The sequence below is a fragment of the Cetorhinus maximus genome, chromosome 10 (genome assembly GCF_964194155.1).
Source record: "Cetorhinus maximus chromosome 10, sCetMax3.hap1.1, whole genome shotgun sequence".
Taxonomy (NCBI): domain Eukaryota; kingdom Metazoa; phylum Chordata; class Chondrichthyes; order Lamniformes; family Cetorhinidae; genus Cetorhinus; species Cetorhinus maximus.
In genome coordinates this window covers 116062526-116082672 of record NC_135888.1, presented here as the reverse complement: position 1 = coordinate 116082672, position 20147 = coordinate 116062526, and positions in this window count along the sequence as shown.

The window sequence follows — 20147 nt, the reverse complement described above, 5'->3', positions numbered from 1 at the left end:
CTATTCTTTTTAGATTCAAAATGGGTGACCTAACATTTGCCTACATTGAATTCATTTGCCATGGTTTTGCCCATTCACTTAATTAATATCTCCTTACAATGTTATGCTGCCAACTAAATGGCTTACAATGTTACCTGTGTCATCAGCAGAAGTGGATACATGGCTTTCCATCCTATTACCTAAGTTGTTAATAAATGCGGTGAATATTCAAGGCCTCAACACAGATCTACCAGTTGCAACCTGCCAATTAAAGTACCTGTCCATCATCCCTATTGTCCTGCCTCCTCCTTCACATACCATGCCCTAAAAGGGCAATAGGTGACCATGGACTTCCATTGGATTGGTCCATGATTATACTTGGCAAAGTACTGCAGTGGTTTGCTGCTGCCTTCTGCATTATAGTTGACCAAGAAACTTTGCAGCTCTTACCGCCTGCCATCAAGCATGGTGGAAGGATTTACAGGCCAATAGTCAGCCTGTTTGGCCACATTATGAATGCTCCTTCCATGGCCATCAAGTCCTGAAATGGGACTTCAACCCGAAGCTCTAGCTCAGAGGCAGGGAACTCTACCACTGCGTCACAAGACCTCCTACTCTCCTGCCAGTCAACCAACTTCCTAATCAAATCAATAATTTGCCTTCTACTTTAGCTAACAGTCTGTTAGGAGGAACTTTATCAAACAGCTTCTGGAAGCCCATATAAATAACATATAGAGACATTCCCATGTCCACTACTTTAGTCAACTCTCAAAAAATTCAATTTATCAGACATGGTCTCTTAAATATTCTCCACATTGGTGTAGTATTGGAAAATATTAAGGATGAAACCCTTAAATTTAATCATTTTCAAGAGCAGTGAGAATAACTGAATTTGTTATTACGCATTAAGGAACATCAGAACAATGTAAAGCATGAACTTTCAAACCTTTCCTGAGATCACTTTGAATGCCAAACTCTGTACACCATATAATAGCTGATCTCCCACAACGGCAGGTGCCTAATATAGTAAAAGAGCCAAAGGCAGAAACTAGTGATTGGGAGAGAACATCAGTCAGGATGACTTGAAGGAGGCCTATATGTTCTGTAATGTGTTCCAAATACTTACTCCAGCTGCATGTCTTTTATTTGTGTTTGTTACTTCGGGAGTCAAAAACATATATTGGAGTCTCACCCCCTCTGCATGCTACCCTTGAGGCGGTTGCAGTGGGGAAGAGATTGTCGTCCACCTCTTTCTGGAATGAAGGTCTGGAAATAGATACAGTGGGTTTTGTCAAGGTTCATCCTGATCAGCTCCGTGACGCAGGACCCTGTGCTCCATGGGCTGTTCCCAGGGATGCACTCTGAGACAAATATCAATTGCTGCTGGAGTAACTTGGTGAAAGATGCTTCTTGGTCTGCCTGCAATTTCTTGGTCTTCCAGTGCAAAAGAGTTGTCCACAAACAAGTGTTGCAAACTGACACATTCCAAGGTCCAGGATTATGTGCTGAGGGATGCACTAAAACTTGGGGTAGAATATTGCCGTCAGCGTGTGGGGGCGGGCCCGAACACCGATGTGTAAAATGATGCGCGATGACGTCGGGCGTGCGTCCCGATGTCATCGCGCATCATTTCGATATTTCGTTCAGCATGCCCGCCGAACTGTCAACGGCCTATTTAGGTCATTAACAAAGCAATTAAACTTGTAAACAACTCTGCCCGTCCAACCTTAAGATTGACGGGCAGGTGAAGAGTCCAAGTAGCCTTTGCGTTTTTCAGGAAACCTCATCCACGGGCGGGATGAAGTTTCCCGAAAGGTTTATAAAATAATTAAATAAATTTTCAAAACTTCACAAACCATGTCCCACCTCACGTAACACTGTCACATGATGGGACATGTTTAAATACATTTTTACTTTCTTTATTAAAAACTTTTATAATCCATTCAATCTCCCTGAGGCAGCTTCATGCCTCAAGGAGATTGCTGCACTCTTTCGTGTGCATGTGTGTCAGAGCACAGGCCCCGACTCTCCCTCCTCCCCTCGCCCGCACAGGTAGCGCTGAGCGCTACTGGCCGCGTGTTACGCTGGGCTGGCCTTAATTGGCCCACCCATGTAAAATGGCGGCGCACAGCCAATCGCGGGCGGCGATCGGCTCCGCACCCGCTCCCGAACAGCCCGCCCGCCATAGGAAAAATTCACCCCTTGGAGCAGCTACCACAAAGGCTCAATGGGAAAAGGATATGTCTAAGGTTCACCTGTCGTAGTCTACTGAGGGGCTGGAAACTTTTTTTTTCTTTCATGAGACATGGGCATTGCCACTTGTGTAACACTCCTCAAGCGGCATCTTTGTCACGGAATGTATATTGTAAATATCACATGCAATTGCAACTGTATTGAGGCGCCTCAAAAGTGCCACATGCTGTACGGAAAGAACTTGAACTGGATTGCACTTTCGGTAGTGTCCAATTTGAACTGTTTTGGAATTTGTCATGCCCAGAAGACATGAAGGAATATATATATATATGTCAATATCATCCTGGCTACTTTATAAAATTATTATTTTTTAAAAAATGGACAAAGGCTTTACACTGACTGAAGCCTGATAGGCTATGACTCACAGAAAAGGAATGTCAAGCCTTCAGAAAACAGCAAGGATCTCGCTATCTCTAATGTCCCCTGTGACTGTAGAAATCAAATTTCAAGGAAATGCCTAAAGACCCTTTACATTTCGAAGGCAGAGCTCTGGCCAATGGAGACGATACATCTGCGAGGAAGAATGGGCCCTGAAACCACCAAAACTTATTAATGGATGCAACATTAACCATCTCAGGAATCCAGACTAGGAATATACATTCTTTGGTCCAAACCAAGGAGAAAAAGTGAGAGTTATGCCTGCTAACCACCCGCACCCCCCACCAACCACCCAAGCTGCTAGAGCCTGTAATATTGCCTTGTGGAGCTGACAGTCTGCCATGTTCCATCAACAAAGCAGCAGCAGAAACAGAGCTCTATCCCAGCTTAAATTGCCTGGCCCTCATCAACACTGTTTACCACTGGAACGTCTGAACTTCTGCACCTGTGTCTACTACAAGACTGATTCATCTCTATGTGCTTCTCCCACCGTGGAAGTCAGCACTACTGGAAAAGTGGATCACCCCACTTCAGTTTCTGCCAGCTAACCTCTCTGAAGGAATAGACCATTGGACTTTTGATTCTGGACTTCGGACTCACGTGAAACAGTAATTCTTATTTTGTCAATGGTCTTTGCCCTGTACCTGTTTCTTTTATTGTGTGAATGTACTGGGGGTTACGTTGTGAAACCCCTTCCACATTTTTGAGTGTAAACTAAGCTAACTGTTTGATTTTGCCCTATCTTGAGTTTGCTGTGGAGTTATTAATAGAGGATTGGATCACTCCAAAAACTGAAGGTTTGGGGAAAACATGCAACTATCTATAAAGGGGGTAATCAAAAATCAAAACATCTTTCTGTTTATGGATGGGTGGGTGAGAGGAGAAATCAGGGCTGTTCAAATTAAATCCCCTCCTGCCCTTTAACAAATGTAATTTTACAATTTTTATGAATAAAGTACATTTTTGGAAAAAAAATATTGATTGCTATACAGTGGCAAAAGCAGAAAGCAGTTAGGTCTCTGACTACTGCTTGGATTTGCTTATCTGCTTATCTTCATTATCTCATCTAATCAACCTCCAAACCTGTTCAGTTGCATTTATATTACTCCAGTAGATTTCCTGTGGGGATACTCAGAAGTTTTGAATGTACATTCTTCAAAAAGCCAAGTTCATTTAAATTATTACTTACAGATACATACTTAAGATCAGTTTATCTGCTTTAAGTTTGGCTTTGGATTGAACAAAAACTTGCAAAGGGGAAAAAAATCTAGATGTGAAACTGCAACTTGTTTAAACTAGCTTTGTCCAATATAGTAGCCATTAGCCACATTTGGTTAATAAGGAATTCAGATGTGGCTAATTGTATTTTTGATTTGTATAAAACAATGAACAATAGACACAACCTATGGACATCTGGGGTTGGATTCGGCGTGCCCCGCCAGGCGTGTTTATTGCGGGGGAGGCACATAAAATAGAGCGGGTGCCTAGCCCACCACCTTCCCACCCACCCCTTAGCTCACCCCCTAAAACAGTAGATGAGCGGGCGCTGGAATCGGCAGCCCGCCGGCCATATGTAAATAAATAATTAAGGGCCAATTGGATGTGTTAACAAGCCAATTGATCCTGATAATACATTGCCCATGCCATAATACGGTTGTTCTGGGCAATCGGGCGGTTTTTAAAAGGGCGGGAAGGAAGGCAGGGTGTACTATCCTCAGACGGTTCACTTTGCCTATCGAGGGGCAGCACCCCCTAAGATAGTACCTCCCCTTTCTTCCTACCCGCCTACTCTCCAAAGCCTGCCACTCCCACCCTCTTCCCTAAGCCGTCCAAACCCTCCTGCCCAATACACCAGACTCGCCTCATTCTGGGATCCATTGGGGCTTCTTCTTGGGACAGGTCACAGTCCCGGCAGTGCCCACTAATGAGATCTTGGCACTGCCAGGACAGCTAGAGCTGCCAATCAGATTGACCAGCAGCTCTCAAAGGTGGGACTTCCTCCCCATGAGGGGCAGAAGTCCCACTCTCCACCAATTTAGGACACCCGCAATGTGTTATGGCTGTCGGGTGGGGCATGGAGTGAGCCAGCTTCCAACCAACTTTCCTTCTGAGGGTGGTGAGCCATCCACACCCCACCCCGCTTAAATGCAGCTCCCGATCTCAATGCTCATAATCACACAGCATTTGCAGGTGTTTTTAAATCTGTTTTTATAAATTTATTGGTAAACAGGACAGAAAGAAGTGTGTCCAAGTGTTTTTTTTAAATCATTGTGTGTGCATTACTTCCTTAATTACTGATTATTGGTTATCTGGGTGAAAATGCTGGACTTCATCATCATTGGAAACACCAGCAGCATTACGTGGAGAAGGAATATGTCATCGGGGTGAGCTCAATCATATAGCGGGCCTCAATAATAATGGGGCAGCTCCAAAAGGGTACACCATGTCAACAGACAAACAGCATCCAACCACATTTAGATGGAGAGCAGGGCCAGGCCTGGTGATTTTCATTACCAAGAACGTTGTCTCACACAATCACTCTGATGAAGTCAAAGTACTGCTCGCACCAGCTGGACAAAAACCTAGAAGCCACACTAAGATGTGCTGCTGTGTCTGATAAATTCATGCTAGAATTCCAAACTTAGATGAAAGAGAAAGATAGCTAAGTTTGTCAATGAATGGTGGTAACTGACTGTTAAGTAAATATGCGCACAATGTACATTTAACTGTCATTTTCTACTAAAATTACTGCATGTGGCTAAGTCAGTTTCACTTTGACCACACCTGTTGTTCGTCAGTGATTTATATTAGTTAACATTGGTTCAAGACTTTCTTATAGTTTGGTGGATTCTTGCAATGGCAATTGTTTTTAGTTAGTTTTGTTTGGAAACTTGTACCACTCACAGGGTCAAGCGTAGATCAAACCAAAAGAGTATACGATCTGAAAATAAATTTTAAATTAATTTAAAATAAATTTGGTTCCTCTGGAGTTCACCCTGCAGATTTGTGAGGCAACTGCAACAACTCAGGGAGCTAAACTTAGGCTGAGAAATATTACAAATACACAGATTAAAGTGCATTAAAATGTACAAACTAAATCGACCTGGAGTTCAACATTGAAGCATAAATTTAAAGGTAATTAAAATAAGCGAATATTAGCAATGTCAGAACAAACCTCGCAGTTATTAAATGAGTGAAAAAACCCACAACAAATCAGCTTTTAATTAGTAATGACTTCTAACCTTGTCAGGCTTGGCACAGCTACTATTAATTGGTGGAAAGGGGCACAGAATTACCAGTGGCCAATCAGATCACTAAAAAAGGAAATCATACCACTGACTCATCAATTTCCTAAAAGAGTTTTAGTACAGAATTTTGGAGCTTTCGCTAAAAGCTTCCGTTATTACAGAAAACATTCCTTTATGACCAGAGTGGAATGAGCCACAAAAAGATAAAGATGAGAAGAAAGATAAATTTAAAAATTCAACTAGATGAGTTCTTTCTCGCTCGCTTTGCTGAAAGGAAAATCAAAGATATTTGTTTCAAAATCCACCTGGTAAAAGATAATCACATTTTCACAGTTTAACCTCGTGCTAAACACTGATCCCATTGACCTTTGCTTTTTCATCTGGACTTCCTGCCAATTACAGAAATAGAGTGCCAGGGATAAAAGACAAAGGCCAGAAGTCCAAATATGAAAAAACACACCTTCCTGTAGCCTCCTTTCCTGCGGAATCATTTTTTGTGTGCCTATCCTTAATGAAACAGCCAAAATTATGAACTTGTCCAGTGGAGAATTGCAGACTTGAAGTAGCTGCTGTTTTGAACTGTTCTGGTTTACGCATACTATCTAATTAAATGAATAACATGAGAATGGTTTGGCCTCACCTCCTATTGCAGCATTTCCACGAACCTTTGGAACTTGTTCAAGTTTTATCTTCAGAAAAGTCAAAACCCATCTTTTCAATCTGCTGGAGGTTGCAATATGCATTTTATAGCTCGAGATTGCACCAAATACCTTTTTTGGACAAAACTCTGTTTCTTCGTTCAGCTACTGCTGCATGTAAAAGGCAAAGATACCATGTATTATGATGGGATTTATGCTATAGAGAACTATCACTTGGATCTTTATAATGAGGTGTAATGCCGGTGGTGTAACTGGTATTGTTATCAAGAGAGTGCGTATAATTAATTCATTAATAGTTGAAAGAGGGAGAGATAATGTGAAATGCAGCTTTACTTGAAAACTTAATCGTATGGACAATACAGAACCATTGATTCTTTAGTTGCTTCATAAAATATTTAATCAAAGTAATTATGAGATGTTCTAGGAACATAGGAAATACGAGGAGGAGTAGGTCATTCGGCCCCTCGAGCATGCTCCGCCATTCAACTAGATCATGGCTGATCTCAATGCTATTTTTCCGCATTGTACCCATATCCCTTAATATTGAGAAATTTATCGATCTTTGTCTTGGACTAAATGACTGAGCCTCCACAGCCCTCTATGGTGGAGAATTCTAAAGATTCACTAACCTCTGAGTGAAGAAGTTCCGCCTCATCTCAGTCTTAAATGACCTGCCCCTTATTCTGAGACTGCGTTCCCTGGTTCTAGACCTTCCAGCCAGGGAATTCGTGCATCTACCCTGTCAAGCCCTGTAAGAATTTTGTACGCTTCAATGAGATCACTTCTCACTCTTCTAAATTCTAGAGAATATAGGCCCAGTGTCGTCTCCTCATAGAACAATCCTGCCATCCCAGGAATCCGTCTGGTGAACCTTGGTCCCTCTATGGCAAGTACATCCTTCATTTGGTAAGGAGACCAAAACTGTACATAATACTCCAGGTGCGGGCTCACCAAGGCTCTATACAATTGCAGCATGACATCTTTACTCCTATACGCAAATCCTCTTGCAATAAAGGCAAACATACCATTTGCCTTCCTAACTGCTTGCTGAACCTGCATGTTAGTTTTCAATTACTGATGAACAAGGACACCCAGGTCCCTTTGGACATCAACACTTCTCTTGTCATTTCTGTTTTTCCCTCCAAAGTGGATAGCTTCACATTTTTGTGTTCTGGGTATATGTGGATCATTTCTATCAAGGCTAGTTATAATGTAGAGTTAAATGATATTTTGCATATTTGGCATTTAGTCCTAAGAGGCGAAAAATCATCATAAGGTTGGTTGACTACAGTCATTTTTATTATTACTAATTACTCTCGTGTGGTGTTGCTTACAGTGAGTTGGAAGATGTATTGTTTTAAAATAACATGAGCATTGTCACCCTTTGTGCGTATAGGTGTTTCCTAATTTCACTCCTGAAAGGCCTGGCTATGCCCCTAAGCTAAGACTCCGCAACCAACATAAATATTTTATCTCTATCTAGCTTATCTGTTCCCCTTAATATCTTGAAAACTTTGATTAAATCACCCCTTAACCTACTCAATTCCAGAGAATACAACCTTTGTTTGTATAATTTGTCCTTGTGATTTAACCCTGAGAGCCCAGAAATCATTCTGGTAAATTTACATGGAACTTCCAAAGGTGAATTGCTAAAACTGCTCACAGTACTCCACATGGTCTAACCAGGGCTTTGTATAACTATAGCGTAACTTCTACCTCCTTGTATTCTGGTCCTCTAGAAATAAAAAACAGCTTTTTTTGATTATTTTCTGCACCTGTTCATGATGTTTAATCTATGTACATGGATCCCTAAATCTCTTTTGACCACCTCTCTTTCTAGCTCTTCCCCATTTTGAAAGTACTTTGATCTATCCTTTTTAGGTTCAAGTGAATGATCTTATATTTGCCAACACTGAAATCCACTTGCCACAGATTTGTCCATTCACTTAATCTATGAATCTCTCTTTGTAATGTTATGCTTCCATCTACACTTTATGATGTAGCCTATCCTTGTGTCATCGGCAAACTTGGATATGTGGCTTTTGATCCCATTATCTAAATTGTTAAAAAAAATGGTGAATAATTGAGGCCCCAACACAGAATCTTGCAGGACATCAGTAGTCATACCCGCCAATTAGATTACCCGCACATTATCCCTACTCTCTGTCTGCTGTCACTCAGCCAATTTTTTAACCAGGTCAATAATTTGCTTCCAATTCTATGAGCTTCAACTTTAGATAACAATGTCTTATAAGGGACTTTATCAAATGCTTTCTCAAAATCCCTATGAATAATATCCATAGGCATTCCACTGTTCATTAATTTAGTTACTTCTTCAAAAAGATGAAACAGATTTGTCAGGCATGATCTATCTTTTACTAATCCATGATGGTTCTCTCTGACAAACTGAAAATTTTCAAGATGTTCAGTCACTCTTTAATTATAGATTATAGTAATTTCCCAACAACAGATATCATATTAACTGGTCTATAATTCCTTGGTTTCCCTCCCTGCTTTTCTTAAATAGTGGAGTGACATGCACATTTTTTTCTCCTAAGGTAATTGTAAACATTTTTTGTATTGATTTTGATATGCCTTGCAAGTTGCTTTCTTTACTCCCTTTTTGTAACTCTTACTATCTGTTTAGTCACCTTTTGTTGCTCTTTGTATTTCTTCCAATTGCCAGGGTATGGCTAGATTTTGCATTTTTGTTTGCTTTTCATTTTATCTTGTCTGTTATCTCTTAAATCATCCATGGCAGTGATTTTTTGGCAAGGATTGCTCTCAGTCCTGACTGATAATGTAAGTTTAGTTATTTGATTGGTTTTGTCTCCTTATTAATGGTGGCAGTTTTTTCCATCTTTCCAGTGACAGACAAATTTTTGAGTAAATCAGTTTATACGACAACTAATGGGGGTTCTTTAACAACAACAACCTGCATTTTTACAGCACCTTTAATGTAATAAAAAGTTCCCAGGTCCTTTACAAGTGTTATCAAAAAAAAAATTGACACCAGCTTGCATAAGGAGATATTAAATGGGGAGGGACTATTGACTTACTAAAGTGTGATGGATGATTCATGATGCTGAACAGTGGAGGCAAGGGATCAAATTTGGGAAGATGTGGTAAACCAGAGTAGAGATAAGGCAAGAGAGATAGGCATTAATATGGGAAATGATAAACAGACTGTGTCAGGAAGGGTCAGAGAGTACAATTCTAAGAGTAAATCAGCAGATAAGGCTAGGCGCTACAAAAATAATAAAAGGACAAGACTAAAGGCTCTGTATCTAGATACACGTAGCATTCAAAACAAAACAGGTGAACTGATAGTGCAAATAGAAATAAATAAGTACAACCTGATAGCCATTACAGAGACATGACTATGTGATGACATAGACTGGGACCTGAATATTGAAGGGTACGTGGCACATAGGAAGAACAGTACGTTAGGCAAAGTGGAGGGGTGGCTCTGTTAATTAATGATGGTATTATCACATTAGAGAGGGATGACCTAAGTTCAGGAAACCAAGATGTAGAAACGGTTTGGGTTGAGATGAGAAATGATAAAGGCAAGAAGTCACTTGTGGGAGTGGTGTGCAGGCCTCCTAATTGTTACTACACAGGAGTACAGAGTGTAAAAGAAGAGATAATGGGAGCTTGCCAGAAAGGCACAGCAATGATCACGGGGGATTTTAATCTACATATAGACTGGAAAAATCAGATGGGCAAAGGTAGCGTAGTTGAGGAGTTCATAGAATGTTTTTGGGATAGTTTCTTAGAACAGCATGTTCTGGAGCCAACCAGGGAGCAGGCTATACTAGACCTGGTATTGAGCAACGAGATAAGGTTAATTGATAATCTCCTTGTGAAGGCACCCCTAGGTAGCAGCAATCATAATATGATTGAATTTTACATTCATTTTGAGGGAGAAACAAGTGCGCCCAAGACTACTATTTTAAACTTAAATAAGGGCAATTATGAGGGCATGAAAGCAGAGCTAGCTAAAGTAAACTGGCAAATGAGGTTAAAGGATGTGTCAATAGAAGTTCAGTGGTAGGCATTTAAAGGGATATTTCAGAATACACGGAACATATACATCCCAATAAGAAAGAAAAATTTCAAGGGGAGGGCCACCATCCGTGGTTAACTAAAAAAGTTAAAGACAGTATCAAACTTAAAGACAAAGCATATAATTCCGCAAAGATGTGTGGCATATAATTCCGCAAAGAAGATTGGAAAGAATATAAGGAACAGCAAAGAATGACAAAAAGATTAATGAGGGAAAAATTAGAGTATGAGAGAAAGCTAGCTAGTAACATAAGGAAGGATAGTAAGAGTTTCTATAGATATTTAAATAAAAAAAGAGTTAACAAAGTGAGCATTGGTCCTATAGAGAGTGGGTCTGGGGAATTGATAATGGAAAGTAGGGAGATGGCGGATGAATTGAACAGGTAGATAAAGTCAAAATACTGCAGATGCTGGAAATCTGAAACAAAAACAGAAAATGCTGGAAAAACTCAGCAGGTCTAGCAGCATCTGTGGAGAGAGAAACAGAGTTAGCGTTTTGAGTCCATATGATCCTTATTCAGAGCTCTGAAGAAGGGTCATACGAATTAAACAGGTATTTTGCTTTGGTCTTCACAATAGAGGACACAAGTAACATCCCAGAAATAGCTGTAAATCAGAAAACGGGAGGGAGGGAGGAACCCAAGAAAATTATACTCACAAGGGAAGTGGTACTGAGCAAATTGTTGCGGCTATGGGCTGACAAATCACCAGGTCTGGATGGACTTCACCCTAAGGTCTTGAAAGAAGTGGCTAGTAAGACGGTTGATGCACTGGTTTTAATTTTCCATTAGATTGGAAAGTAGCAAATATAACTCCTTTATTCAAAAAGGGAGGGAGACAGAAAGCAGGAAACTACAGGTCAGTTAGCCTAACATCTGTCGTAGGGAAAATGTTAGAAGCTATTATTAAAGTTGTTATAGCAGGACACTTAGAAAAATTCAAGGTAATCAGGCAGAGTCAACATGGTTTTATAAAAAGGGAATCATGTTTAACTAATTTATTGGAGTTCTTTGAAGGAGCCACATGTGTTGTGGATAAAGGGGAACCATTGGATGTACTATACCTAGATTTCCAGAAGGCTAACAGGAAGCAAAGAGTTGGCATAAGTGGGTCTTTTTCTGGTTGGCAGGATGTGACGAGTGGTGTGCCACAGGGACCAGTGCTGGGGCCTCAACTTTTTACAATTTATATAAATGACTTGGATGAAGAGACCGAAGGAATGGTGGCTAAATTTGCTGACGACACAAAGATAGGTAGGAAATTAAATTGTGAAGAGGATGTATGGAGGGTACAAAGTGACATAGATAGGTTAAGTGAGTGGGCAAAGATCTGGCAAATGGAGTATAGTGTGGGCAAATGTGAAATCATTCATTTTAGCAGGAAGAATAAAAACAAAACTCATTATCTAAATGGTGAGAGATTACAGAGCTCTGAGATTCAGAGGAACATTTGTGTCCTAGTGCATGAATCACAAGAGGTTAGTATGCAGGTACAGCAGGTAATTTGGAAAGCTAATAGAATGTTATCATTTATTGTGAGGGGAATTGATTTAAAAAATAGGGAGGTTATGCTTCAGTTGTGCAGGGCATCAGTGAGACCACATCTGGAGTATTGTATACAGTACTGGTCTCCTTATTTAAAGAAAGCTGTAAATGCGTTAGAAGCAGTTGAGAGAAGATTTACCAGACTAATACAAGGAATGGGTAGGTTGTCTTATGAGGAAAGGCTGGACAGGTTAGGCTTGTATCCACTGGAATTTAGAAGAATAAGTGGCAACTTAATTGAAACCTTTAAGATCCTGAGGGGTCTTGACAGGGTGGATGTGGAGAGGATGTTTCCTCTTGTGGGAGAATCTAGAACTAGGGGTCACTGTTTAAAAATAAGGGGTCGCTCATTTAAGACATAGATGAGGAGAGATTTTTTCTCTCAGTGAGTTGTGAGTCTTTGGAACTCTCTTCCTTAAAAGGCGGTGGAAGCAGAGTCTTTGAATATTTTTAAGGCAGAGCTAGATAGATTCCTGATTAGCAAGGGGGTGAAAGGTTATTGGGGGTAGGCAGGAATGTGGGGTTGAGGTTACATTCAGATCAGCCATGATCTTATTGAATGGTGATGCAGGCTTGAGCTCGAGGGGCCGAGTGGCCTACTCCTGCTCCTAATTCATATGTTTTTATGATATGGACACTTGTCATATACATTATGGTTTGATGCACATATTTAAGTGATGCAAGAATCTTAATTATAAAGTTACATTTTGCTCCCCATTCTTCAGGCTACCATAAATTATTACATAATAATGAAGCCAGACCTGCCCCTAGCCTCTTGTGAAGATTGCACTTGTACTGTCTTCTAGATGATGCAAGAGGTTTTCTTGCTTCTGTTTCCTCTCTCTGGTGCAACAGATGGTATTGACTGTTGACCATGCGAGGATATGCAGGATCAAGCTCAAATTCTCCAGTTCAATTATGGCATGTGCCAGTGCATCAATGCCTTGAACCATCAGGACACTTAGCTTAAGACAGTGTCAGCAATATATGCGTTTCACTATGCTTTTGAAAGGTAGATATAGCAAGAAAAATAATCACAATGGAATAGTAGAATGTCACTGGCAGAAATGATGGAGCTATTGGAGAGGTTTTGGGGGTATCTTGGTTCCCACCAATTGTTTTAAGGTGGCTTTGAAGGGTTGTCTCCATTTTCCTCTCGGGATCCTCTGTCACCTATCTTTGTCCTGCAACTTTGCAGTTCCTAGCTCGGCATTCGGATGACATAAAGTAGCATTCCCCCGTTCCTAGCTCAATCCTCTTCTTACCATGTCAGCCATTTCTTGAATTTGATCCTTCCACTTGGCCAAACTTAACCCCTACAGAATGCTCTTGTTTATCTACAATGAGTCAACAGATGTGTAGCAGTTAGTTTAACCTTCGTACCCTTTAGAGATAAAACTAACCTGATGGATACCTATTCTAAAATGGGACAGGGAACAAATATGCCAGCTCCTCATTAAACTATTTTTGTTCATAAGGAGAGAAAATTAGGCCACCATTTAGAATATCTTAGAAAAATTAATAGTAAGCAACTGAGCCATGCAGATTAGAAAACATACGAACATACAAATTAGGAGCAGGAGTAAGCCACTCGGCCCCTCAAGCATGCTCTGCCATTCAATAAGATCATGGCTGATCTGATCTTAACCTCATATTCCTGCCTACCCCGAAAACCTTTCACCTCTTGATTATCAAGAATCTATCTATATCTGCCTTAAAGATTTTCAAGGGCGCTGCCTCAACCACCTTTTGAGGAAGAGAATTCTAAAGTCTCACAACCCGCTGAGAGAAAATTTTTTTCCTCATCTGTGACCTAAATGAGCGACTCCTTATTTTGAAACAGTGACCCTGAGTTCTAGATTCTTCCACAAGAGGAAATATCCTTTCGATATTCACCCTGTCAAGTCCCCTGAGAATCTTATGTGTTTCAGTAAAGTTGCCACTTAAGTCCTGGGTTCAAGTTCCAGTCAGTGGAAGGACATTGTCTGCTCCCAGCGGCTGCTTTCCTGCAGCGTCTGAGCGCTGACATGGAGGAGTGAAGCGAGTGACGGTCAGCTGGTTCAGATGGACCAGATGATAGAGTCCACTATCCGCTGCTGAGCTACCTGACCTTGACAAGGGTGGTATAATGACACTACAGTTGATCTCAATGTCCTCAGATTAGGGAAGGACAAAATTGTCTAATATTTCAGTCTTCATCTAAGCTAGTCCCTCCGGATGGAGGGTGACTTGCTTCCACTCCAATTCGATGGACTCTGGGACGGCATAGGAACATAGAAAATAAGAGCAGGAGTGGGCCATTCGGCCCTTCAAGCCTGCTCCGCCATTCATCATGATCATGGCTGATCATCCAACTCAATAGCCTGCTCCTGCTTTCTCCCCATATCCTTTGATCCCTTTTGCCCCAAGAGTTATATCTAACTCCTTCTTGAAAAACATACAATGTTTTGGCCTCAACTACTTTCTGTGGTAGTGAATTCCACAGGCTCACCACTCTCTGGGTGAAGAAATTTCTCCTCATCTCAGACCTAAATGGTCTACCCCGTATCCTCAGACTGTGACCCCTGGTTCTGGACTCCCCCACCATCGGGAACATCCTTCCTGCATCTACCCTGTCTAGACCTGTTAGAATTTGATAGGTTTCTATGAGATCCCCCCTCATTCTCCTGAACTCCAGCGAATATAATTCTAACCGACTCAATCTCTCCTCATATGTCAGTCCCGCCGTCCCAGGTATCAGTCTGGTAAACCTTCGCTGCACTGCCTCTATAGCAAGAACATTCTTCCCCAGATAAGGAGACCAAAACTGCACACAATATTCCAGGTGTGGTCTCACCAAGGCCCTATATAATTGCAGCAAGACATCCCTGCTCCTGTACTTGAATCATCTTGCTATGAAGACCAACATACCATTTGCCTTCTTTCCTGCCTGCTGCACCTGCATGCTTACCTTCAGCGACTGGTGTACGAGGACACCCAGGTCTCGTTGTCCATTTCTCTCTCTCAATTTATAGTCATTCAGATAATAATATGCCTTCCTGTTTTTGCTACCAAAGTGGATAACCTCACATTTATCCACATTATACTGCATCTGCCATGCATTTGCCCACTCACTCAGCTTGTCCAAATCACACTGAAACATCTCTGCATCCTCCTCACAGCTCACCCTCCCAACCAGTTTTGTGTCATCTGCAAATTTGGAGATATTACATTTAGTTCCATCATCTAAATCATTAATATATATTGTGAATAGCTGGGGTCCCAGCACCGATCCCTGCGGTACTCCACTTGTGACTGCCTGCCATTCAGAAAAATACCTGTTTATTCCTACTCTGTTTCCTGTCTGCCAACCAGTTTTCTATCCATCTCAATACACTACCCCCAATCCCATGCGCTTTAATTTTACACGCTAATCTCTTATGTGGGACTTTGTCGAAAGCCTTCTGAAAGTCCAAATAAACCACATCCACTGGCTCCCCCTCATCAACTCTACGAGTTACATCCTCAAAAAATTCCAGTAGATTTGTCAAGCATGATTTCCCTTTCGTAAATCCATGCTGACTCTGTCCGATTCTGCCACTGTTTTCCAAGTGCTCAGCTATTAAATCTTTTATAATGGACTCTAGAATTTTCCCTACTACCGACGTCAGGTTGACTGGTCCATAATTCCCTGTTTTCTCTCTACCTCTATTTTTAAATAGTGGGGTTACATTAGCTACCCTCCAATCTGTAGGAACTGTTCCAGAGTCTGTAGAATCTCGGAAGATGATCACCAATGCATCCACTATTTCTAGGGCCATTTCCTTCAGTACTCTGGGATGTAGATTATCAGGCCCTGGGGATTTCTTGGCCTTCAATCCCATCAATTTCCCCAACACCATTTCCCTACTAATACAGATTTCTTTCAGTTCCTCCCTCTCACTAAACCCTGTGTTCCCCAACATTTCTGGTATGTTATTTGTGTCCTCCTTTGTGAAGACAGAACAAAAGTATGTATTTAGTCAGTCAGCCATTTTTTTGTTCCCCATTATAAAATCCCCTGTTTCTGACTGTAAGGGACCTACATTTGTCTTCACCAATCTTTTTCTCTTCACATACCTATAGAAACTTTTACGGTCAATTTTTATGTTCCCTGCAAGCTTACTCTCATACTCTATTTTCCCCTTCTTAATCAATCCCTTGGTTCTCCTTTGCTGAATTCTAAACTGCTCCCAATCCTCACGTCTGTTGTTTTTCTGGCCAATTTGTATGCCTCTTCCTTGGATCTGACACTGTCTCTAATTTCCCTTGTAAGCCATGGTTTGGCCACCTTTCCTGAGTTACTTTTGCGCCAGACAGGAATAAACAATTGTTGCAGTTCACCCATGCGCTCTTTGAATGTTTGCCATTGCCTATCCACCGTCATCCCTTTAAGTAACCTTTCCCAATCCATCATAGCCAACTCGTGCCTCATGCCATTGTAGTTTCCTTTATTAAGATTCAAGACCCTAGTCTCAGAATCAACTATGTCACTCTCCAACTTGATGAAGAATTCTACCATATTATGGTCGCTCATCCCCAAGGGGCCTCACATAACTAGATTGCCAATTATTCCTTTCTCATTACACAACACCCAGTCTAGGATGGCCTGTTCTCTAGTTGGTTCCTCAATGTATTGGTCCAGAAAACCATCCCGTATACACTCCAGGAATTCCTCCTCTACGGTATTGTTAATAATTTGATTTGCCCAATCTCTATGCAGATTAAAGTCACCCATAATTACAGATGTTCCTTTATTGCATGCGTCTCTAATTTCCTGTTTAATTCCATTCCTAACATCACCACTAGTTTGGGGATCTATATACAACCCCCACTAATGTTTTTTTGTCCCTTAGTGTTACTCAGCTCTACCCATACAGATTCCACATCATCGGAGCTAATATCTTTCCTCACTATTGTGTTAATTTCCTCTTTAACCAACAAAGCAACTCCACCGCCTTTTCCTTTTTGTCTGTCCTTCCTAAATACTGAATACCCCTGGATGTTCAGTTCCCATTCCTGGTCACCCTGCAGCCATGTCTCCATAATCCCGACTATATCATACCTGTTTACATCTATTTGTGCAGTTAATTCATCCACTTTCTTGTGAACGCTCCTCGCGTTAAGACACAAAGCCTTAAGGCTTGTCTTTTTAACATTACTTGTCCCATTCCCACTATTTTTCACTGAGGCCCTGTTTGATTCTTGCCCTTGATTTCTCTGCCTATTGTTTTTCTTATTCCCTTTCTGTCTTTTGTTTTTGTCCTTGATTCCCCCTCCTCTGACTCCTTGCATAGGTTCCCATCCCTCTGCCATTTTAGTTTAAACCCTCCCCAACCACTCTAGCAAATATTCCCCCTAGGACATCACTCCCGGTCCTGTTAAGTCCAATGTGCAATCTGCAGGCTCTGTCACATGCGGAGCAGGTGGTGTTTGGAGGGTCGGAGAGATGATTTGTTTGAAGGATTGTGCTCTTTTTCCGATGTCTCTGCTTATTCCCGACGAAGTCTCTTGCTGTGTTCCGTGCCTTTCTGAATGAACCATCTCCATTTTGGTTGGTGACAAACCAGGAACTTTCCTGAGTCGACAAGGATGTTTGGCCTCTTCAGGAATACTATGAAGGTATCCCTAAAATGTTTCTGCCATCGTCCTGGCAGCCTCCTGCTGCAACCAAGTTCTGAATAGAGAATTGCCTCGGCAGTCTGGTGTCAGGAATATGAATGGCATGTCCTGCCCCATGGAGCTGGTTTTGAGCGAAGAGTGCCTCAATGCTAGGCATCTTGAACAGACAGGAAACTGTTCAACCTATGCTTTCTTCAATCCAAAACCAAAATCACTCCAACTTGATATCTCGTGGATTCACTCCACGTGATATCAAGAAATGGCTGAAGGCACTGGGCTGTAAAGTCTATGGGCTCTGACAATATTCTGGCAACAGTACTGAAGACTTGTGCTCCAGAGCTTGCAACACCCCTAGCCAGGCTGTTCCAGGACAGCTACAACAGTGGCATCTACCTGGCAATGTGGAAAATTGCCTAGATATGACCTGTGCACAAAAAGCAGGACAAATCCAACCCGGCCAATTACCGCCCCTGTCAGTCAACTCTCGATCATCGGTAAAGTAATGGAAGAGGTCATCAACAGTGCTGTCAAGTGCTTAGCAATAACCTGCTCACTGACGCTCAGTTTTGGTCCTGCCAGGTTTACTCAGTTACTGACGTCATTACAGCCTTGGTTCAAACATGGACAAAAGAGCTGAATTCCTGAGGTGAGGTGAGAGTGACTGCCCTTGATATCAAGGCAGCATTTGAGTGAGTGTGGCTTCAAGGAGCCCCAGCAATACTGGAGTCAATGGGAATCAGGGGGAAAACTCTCTGCTGGTTGGAGTCATACCTAGCACAAAGGAAGATGTTTGTGGTTGTTGGAGGTCAATCATCTCAGTTCCAGGACATCACTGCAGGAGTTCCTCAGGATAGTGTCCTAGGCCCAACCATCTTCAACTGCTTCATCAATGACCTTCCTTCCAGCATAAAGTCAGAAGTGGGATGTTCACTGATGATTGCACAATGTTCAGCATCATTTGCGACTCCTCAGATATTGAAGCAGTCCATGTCCAAATGCAGCAAGACCTGGACAATTTCAAGGCTTGGGCTGACAAATGGCAAGTAACATTCATGCCACACAAGTGCCAGGCAATGAACATCTCCAACAAGAGATAATCTAACCATCGCCCTTGATATTCAATGGAATTACCATTGCTGAATCTCCCTATCAACATCCTGGGGTATACCATTGACGAGAAACTAAACTGGACTAGCCACATAAATACTGTGGCTATAAGAACAGGTCAGAGGCTAGGAATCATGCGACAAGTAACTCACCTCCTGACTCCCCAAAGCCTGTCCACTATCTACAAAGTACAAGTCAGCAGTCTGATGGAATACTCTCCACTTGCCTGGATGAGTGCAGCTCCAACAACACTCAAGAAGCTTGACACCATCCAGGACAAAGTAGCCTACTTAATTGGCACCTCATCCAAAAACATTCACTCCCTCCACCACCAACACACAGTGGCAACAGTGTGTATGATCTACAATGCACAGCAGAAACTCATCAAAGCTCCTTAGTCAGCACCTTCCAAACCCATGACTGCTACCATCTAGAAGGACAAAGGCAACAGACACATGGGAACACTACAACCTGGAAGTCCCCCTCCAAGCCACTCACCATTCTGACTTGGAAATATAGAGTTATAGAGATCTACAGCACAGAAAAAGGCCCTTCGGCCCATCGAGTCTGCACCGGTCAAACAAGTACCTAACCATTCTAATCCCATTTTCCAGCACTAGGCCCATAGCTTTGTATGCCATGGCATTGCAAGTGCACATCCAAATACATCTTAAATGTTATGAGGGTTTCTACCTCTACCACCCTTTCAGGTAGTGAGTTCCAGATTTCCACCACCCTCTGGGTGAAAAAATTCTTCCTCACATCCCCTCTAAACCTCCTGTCCCTTATCTTAAATCTATGCCCCCTAGTTATTGATCCCTCCACCAAGGGGAAAAGTTCCTTCCTGTCTACCCTATCTATGCCCCTCATAATTTTATACACATATATCGCCATTTCTTCACTGTTGCTGGGTCAAAATCCTGGAACTCCCTCCGTAACAGCACTGTGGGTGTACCTACAACACAGGACTGCAGCGGTTCAAGAAGGCAGCTCACCATCACCTCCTCAAGGGCAATTACGGATGGACAATAAATGCTAGCCCAGCCAGCAAAGTCCACATCCCATGAACAAATAAAGCAAAACTTCAGTCATTGAGCTCCACTATGCAGATAATGCTTGTGTATGCACTCACTCAGAAACGGCGCTCCAGGTCATTATTGACTCCTTCTCTGAAGTCCATGAGAAATTGGTCTTTTCACTAAGTACCCGGAAAACTTAGATTCTCTTCTAACCAGCTCTCAATGCAATACACTGATTAAGATCAATGGCGA